At 30.7% G+C, this 7,368-nt stretch overlaps 1 pseudogene; it reads left to right on the top strand.

Moving 5' to 3' along the window:
• Positions 1-6,199, top strand: part of LOC104871438 — a 45,214-nt pseudogene extending 39,015 nt beyond the window's left edge.
• Positions 6,200-7,368: the final 1,169 nt, after the last annotated feature.

The following is a 7,368-nucleotide window of genomic DNA, read 5'->3' as shown; positions in this document are numbered from 1 at the left end:
TGAAAAGGATCATTAGTTTAAGATGAAGGGGGAAAAGGCCTTCTAGGCAGAAGATACAGAATGTTTGACATGAAAGAGCCTGATATGTTAGGAGCTATAGTGACGTAGTTCTTATTAAATTAAATGGCAGAAAGGAGTACACATTGATTGTTAAAAGGCTTACAGTGTTGAACAACTTTCTCTATGAAGGATCATTAGTTTAAGATGAAGGGGGAAAAGGCCTTCTAGGCAGAAGATACAGAATGTTTGACATGAAAGAGCCTGATATGTTAGGAGCTATAGTGACGTAGTTCTTATTAAATTAAATGGCAGAAAGAAGAGTACACATGGTAGAGCATTTTGAGTTTGAAAAGGCCAGGTACAGCCTACATGGGATTTTTTGCTATGGGTTAAATGAACTTGTTGTTTAATTTTAGTCAAGGGAATATTATGAACTGCTTTATGTCTTCAGTGTAGTGTGGAGTGATATAGTTTGGAGAATAAGCCATAGAGGGACTATTGAGGATTGATATAAAAGATATTTCTAAGGCTTAATCAGCTAATCAAGTTTCACTGGAAATTTGATTAGGCTTGTATGTAGATTTGTATTAAGATATTGGATTAGATTTGGATGCAGAGGTGTTATCAGTTATCTTTAAATCAAATTGAAACAACAGATATTTGGAGGCCAAGTTAAGTCTAGCAATGTAGAATCTGATATTCTTTTTTATAGGTGTCTATTTATTTCCTTGAAAAATAATTTTCCTACTTTGAAGTCTTTTGTAAGTAGATTTAAAACTATTACCTTGTAACTGAACTTGTACTCACACAGAAATGTCTTTGTCATACCCATTACAAGGGAGGTGGTTGAGGTGAAGACAATATCGGGGTAAACCACGGAGCCTAGAGTTGAAATCAGAAACAGTGGAAGATAAGCAAGGTAATGTTCAGAGAAGATAATAAAAAAGAATTGTGTATAACACTTTGCTTAAATGCCAATAGTTTTACATATTTGATAAAGTTAGTATTTAATTTAAAATATATAGATAAAATTATATATATTTATCATGTACATGTTTTGAGTATAAATGCTTTGTGGCTAACTCTAGCTAACATATGCATAACTTCATAAAGTCAATTGTTTTTGTGGTGCACAAATTTGTCCCATTATCATTTTTAAAGAATGCAATATATCAACATTAATAATAGTCACTGTGCTGTACAGTTCTCTGGAACTTGTTCCTTTTATCTAACTGTAATTTATGTCCTTTGACAAATCTCCTCATTCCATGATCTGTCCTCCCCAGACTCTGGTAACTTTCATTTTACTTCCTGATCTACAAAATCAACTTTGTAAAGGGTCCATATATGAGTGAGGGTGCATACATGAGTAAAATCATATACTATTTGTCTTTTAGGCTTGTGTTATTTCTCTTAGCATAACAGTCTCCACATTCATCCATATTCTCACAAATGACAGGATTTCCTTCTTTTTATGCTCAAATAGTATTCCACTGTATTTGTTCATCTGTCCATGTCTGTCTGTCTGTCTGTCTATATCTGTCTGTCTATCTATCTATCTATCTATCTATCTATCTAATATTTCTATCTATATTTAATCTGTCCATTAATGGACACTTAGGTTGATACCATATCTTGGCTATTGTAAAGAGCACTACAGTAAGCATATAAACAGAGGTACAGATATCCCTTCAATATAGTGAATTAATTGCTTTGGATACATATGTAGTAGTGGGGTTCCTGGATTATAGGGTAGTTCTATTTTTCATTTTTTTGGTGAAATATCTTCAATCAGAAATAATTATTGGATAAAAATGAAAGATTGTTTAGGTTTTCCCTTCAGAGAGAAGGGGACCCTTTGATTCTTCCAGGCCTGGGTTTAGTGCCCCTCTTCTGTGCTGTTACAATGCCAGTGCTCACTGAATTATCACTCTGTATGATCAGTCCTTATTTACTTAGAAATTTCCCAAACTATATGACAGTATTTTTGATGTATGCTTTGTATCTTTTTCACTGGATATTTCAAACATGGTTTCTGACTCATAGAACATGCTCAATGATTAATTTAAGAATAGATCTTAAATATGTTAAAGAAAATAACAACCAATAGCAATAAATTCAAAGGTGAACACTTGAAATTATTTTCATATTCTAGTTGTGAGAGTTTCAGGAAGACAGGAAAAGCTTGTTAAGATGAAATGCTGTGTCATACACTCTGTTCCTCAGTACAATCGTAATAAAAACATTTTTATAATTTCTAATGGTTTTCACTTTGAACATATATGAAGTTCCAAAATGGAAAGTAGTTTGACTGAAATTTCAGTCTGTCCTTAAACATTCAGTTTGGTGATGTTGTTTGAAAATAGATCTTTTCTTTCTGTCCCAAGCATCTTACATATGCCTAACCATTTGAAATCATAGACGCTGCTTCTAAATTGGTTCAGTTATTCTGGAGGATTTTTGCCAAACTCCTACAGTTCTCCCTTGGAAAGCTCTAAGGTGAATTCATCTGAGCTCTGTAGTCTGTATTTGAAGTTAAATTATCCCAGTGATGGCCTATTAATGATGGCCTAGCTATTTGTTATTGTTGAAGTAATAATAGACAAAAGTTACATTTTTCTTGTATTTAGGATGAACTGCAGAGATAGCCATAAGTTTTAATAGATATGTGCATTTTCTCCTCTATTGTTGTATTTATTCTTTTAGGAATTGAGGATGGAAATTGGGACAACAGTTTGCAGTAGTTTAAATTATAGAATAGAAATTCTTGAAATTCTCTTTGAATAGAAGGAAATAAGGAAAGAATTACTTAGTATTACTGTCTTTTTTTGTATTTCTTGAAAACATGTAATTTGACAGGTTCTTTCAAGCTGTGTGAAGCTCCCAATCTGGATACACTATGGTAGTTTAAGTAGCGTAAGATGTGCTCACTTAAATTTTAATACTTTCTCTTATTTATTATTGCTATGTCTTCTGCAGAATAATCCAATAATATAATTTTAAAGTTCAGATTTCCTCAAGTTGCTGGAATAGAATTTGGATTTGATTCAGATGCAGAACCAGGACACTGAATCATAAGAGATACTGTAAAGTTTCAAGGACAATACTTACAGAGGAAAAAATTTTACCTTCTTGCTATTAAGGAGTACATTGCAAATGTGAGATTAATTTACTTTGAAAACATTTTAAATAAATTCATTTTCTTGTGTGAAAATGTATATGCATATAAATGATTTGATTTGGGTGATTTCAGACCCTCTATAGTTTAAACAAATATTTCCGTCAAATTTTTGTGATTCATAAATTAATTTCATCTTGTTATATGCATGTATGATTTTATTATTTTGTGTTATCATATTTTAAAATACAGAATATCTAAAATTTATGCTTATTTATAGTATTCTGCAAATGGCAAATGTAGCCAGAATTGGCTCAATATAAAATGCCATAATAGATTGGTGAAGTTTCATAAGTACTGCATTTCCAGCACATTTAATGTTCCTACTTTAAATATATTTTGTTTGTGTTACGTAGAATAAAATTTTGATGAGTAATCTTTAAGAACCTTACAATTTAATTCAGAGGGTTTTTCAGTAATCCAGTTTGGAGCAGTGTCCAGTAGTGGTAGGATGCTTAAGTTCAGATTCATAATTCTAATAAGTGCCATTAATAGATTTCAAAGGAGTTTCAGAAATATTACTCTAAACAAATCCTCAAGCTGTTTTGTTTAGGGATGGTAGGTGGCCCAATTTTAAAGCTGCTAAGCATACTGCTAAAGACAACAGATTCAAGGTGGTCGTGGTGATGCATGCCTGTAATCCCAGCACTCGGGAGGCTGAGGCAGGAGGATCGCTGTGAGTTCGAGACCAGCCTGGGCTACATAGTGAGTTCCAGGTCGGTCTCAACTACACAGTAAGACCCTGTCTCAAAAAATCAAAACAAAAAAAAAAGACAACATTATTCAAAGTTATCATCTCTAAGCTTTGAATGGAGTGAGAGACATAAATTAAAGCTTGTTAGTGTACATACAATGAAATGTTTTTAAATATGAATTTCATTTCAGAGCCCATAGTAAATTTGGAATATATATTTTGATTTATGTTTCTAGATTAAAAATTACAATATATTTTGATATTTTAGTGAAAGGATGGTTATAGTATGCTTAAAAGTTGTAATCAGATGTTTGACACAGAAACTGCACAAGTATATTCTAGAGTAGTTATGAATCACTTTGAATCAATAAAAATTTTTCAAGGAAAGAAGAAATGCCTTTCAGGCCATCAAATGAGTTTAATTACTATTACAAACAAATCACCATCACAAACAGGTAGGAATATAGGTAGGTGTATTTTACAAGAAGTACTTATTTTTTCAATAATTTTTTTTTCTAAATTCTGGGCAATGGATAAATAGTACTTAGCATTCTGTGTTTGGAGAAAGATGAATAAAATAAAGACTGATATTTTTTTCCAAAGTAAAAAAGCTAGACCTGAGGGAAATACAATTATAAGAAAGGGATAAGCAAAAATTCAAGGCTAAACAGCCTTAATTCCTGAAATTATATATTTTAAAAATTATTTTATGCCATTTTATCTTAGCTTCCCTTTTGATTTTTTTTTTCCTCTACAGGAACCATTCTAATTAATAAAATTGGCTTACTAAGTGAATTTTACATCATCTGTCTTTTTCTTTTTTTTTAAACTTTTTATTTAAATTTAATTTTTTGGTACATTCTAGGTAGACAGTACACTTACATTCATTACTGGGATCTTGTACCCTTACATGACAGGTCTTGGTTCTCATTTTTTCCCTTTGTGCCCACCCTCCCTTCAGCCCCTCCTCCCCTCTCCACCTACAAACATTTTAATTCCATTTTTACATTTTCTCATATTTTTTCCCTTTCTCTTGTTCTCCTTTCCCTACCCTTCTCACTGTCCTTAAACCTTTAGTCCTTTTCTTCCTATTTCACATTGCTAATTATCCCGTTAGGATCTTGAGTACTATTTTAGTTTTTCACACCAGAGAAACTATTCAGTATTTACATCTGTCTTTTTTCTATTTGAGAAATATTGTGGCTAGCCGCATGGAGTTCATTTTTTGGATTTGATATAGGAGTTTGTTTCTTTTAAAAAAATCACTTAATAATTCAAAGTAGGTTGTCCAAATTCATAGTGGGTTTTAGAAGTGGCTAATTGTTTGGCAAATAACTGTCTTTATAAATGTACACAATTTCTAAGAGTTACAATTTTGAAAGCAAAATGAATAGTTCTTTTATTTTTCAACACAAAAAAGTATAGGTTTTAATATAATGATCATACTTTCATATTTCCACTTGTGAAATGAGAGGACAGAATAAAAAGTATCACATTGTAAAATATATAATTAAATAAAGCTCTTCATTTAAATAAAGCCATATATACATGGCCTAATATTCCTCTTTATATTTTATATATAATAAATACTCTGAAGTTTTTAAAGAAATTGACACATAAGGGCTGGGGATTTAGCTCAGCTGTTCGGTGGCCTGCCTAGCAAGCACAAAGATCCGAGTTTGATCCCTGGTACCAAAAAGTAAAAAAATAAAATTAAAAAAAAAGAAATTGACACATTAAATTATGCGTATTTATGAGATATGGCATAATATATATGGTAATGTTTAAATGTTTACTTCCTTATTGATTATGTCTTTAAATGCACAATTTTTTAAACAAAAATGAATTAGGGCTGGGGATTTAGCTCAGTGGCATCACACCTGCCTTTGTAAGCACAAGGTCCTCTGTTCAATCCTTGGTACTGAAAAAAAAATTAATGTCCTTTTCATTATATATAAACTTCATAATATCATCAATGAAATTTTATTCATTATTGAACAGTTAATTGTGGAGAGTGGATAGTCAAAGAAATTTTGATTACAATTTTATTGATGTGAATTTCAATTCATATAGTATTTTAATAAACCTTTAGGAATAATTTTTAGAATATTTATTTTGGGGTTCATCATGTATTTGAACTGGTTTCACTGTACTTATAGCTTGAGGAAGAATCAGATAAACCATCAGCAGTAATTGTGGTACCTGGTATACAAAGATGAATTTGCCATATTTCTCAGGACATAAATGAATACTTGCATCAACTTAGAACTGCCAGAACTTTTCCTACCGTTAGTGATACTGCATCTGAGAATTCTGATTCTGATTGAAATGTAATATAGGTAATGTTTCATTTAACGGTGCCAAAATGAATCTGATCAATAAACATACAATTTTGCTTTGTTAAGTATAGTAGTAAAATATTGATCCTTTTGTATTGTAGAATTGATGTTAATACTAGAGATACTGCCCCAAATGTTTATTTTATTTGATTCTTACAAGGTTATGTAGCGTGTGACTCTCTGGTATGTTATAACTCTTTAGGATATAATATATGTACAATTTGAACATGTTTGTGATTTAAATATATATAATGTATAATGATTACAAATTAAATTCCTTGCATTCTTACCTTTCCACAATACTTATTTATACATTGTTCTTTTTTCTCTTAATATTACTTTGCTTTTTTTCTATCTGTATGAAATATATGATTTGTTTCAGAATAAGGAAAAATAAAGTAAATGTATCTAATACTGATAATTACTATCCTTTGTAACTTTAACGAGGTTGTAAGGTATAGAAAGTGGATATTAAATACTTCTTTAAAGAAGTCCTGGGTTTTCATCTTAATGAAATAGACAGTGTATTTTTATGCAGCTTGATTACTTGTTATCTTTCAATTAAAGCAGTATTTCTTAACAAAATGAAATGAGAGAAAATTAAGTATATTTGTTAAAAAATTGTGATAATATCTACCTCACAGTTAATTTAAAGCCAGATTGGACTCAATTCCTAATGGCTTTGTAACTGGTTAATTAATAAAATATTGACCTTTCCTAAACATATCTCATCTATGGAAATTTTAAGTATATAATTTTTGCAAGTAAAATAGACTACCCTTTATGTCTTCTTACCTTTTCTTAGTTTAAAATGTCCATATTAAAATTAGGATAAAAGTTTTCTATTTTAGGGTGTCCATGTGTGCCTTTTCCTAATCTGTAGGTAGTGAAAGAAAAGATGTACTCAATTAATGTCTTGTATTAGGAGTAGTGAATACCAATATCCTTGAGGTATTACAATATAATGTATGTGGAAATTCATCTGGTAGAAGGAACTTTAGTGGTGCAATTTTCACTTACTTCTTCTACTTTTAGTTATCTATTAGTAATAGGCAAAAGTGGATATGCTGATATATAATCTCTGATGAATCTATTGTAATAGTAGACAAGAGTACAGTACTGACCTTTTTACAATAGTTTTAGCATTAATTAGAATA

The sequence above is a fragment of the Fukomys damarensis genome, unplaced genomic scaffold (assembly GCF_012274545.1).
Source record: "Fukomys damarensis isolate Sample0158 unplaced genomic scaffold, DMR_v1.0_HiC HiC_scaffold_1, whole genome shotgun sequence".
Lineage (NCBI taxonomy): Eukaryota > Metazoa > Chordata > Mammalia > Rodentia > Bathyergidae > Fukomys > Fukomys damarensis.
Note: the sequence above shows the minus strand (reverse complement) of the source record. Positions and strands in the feature narration are given on the sequence as shown.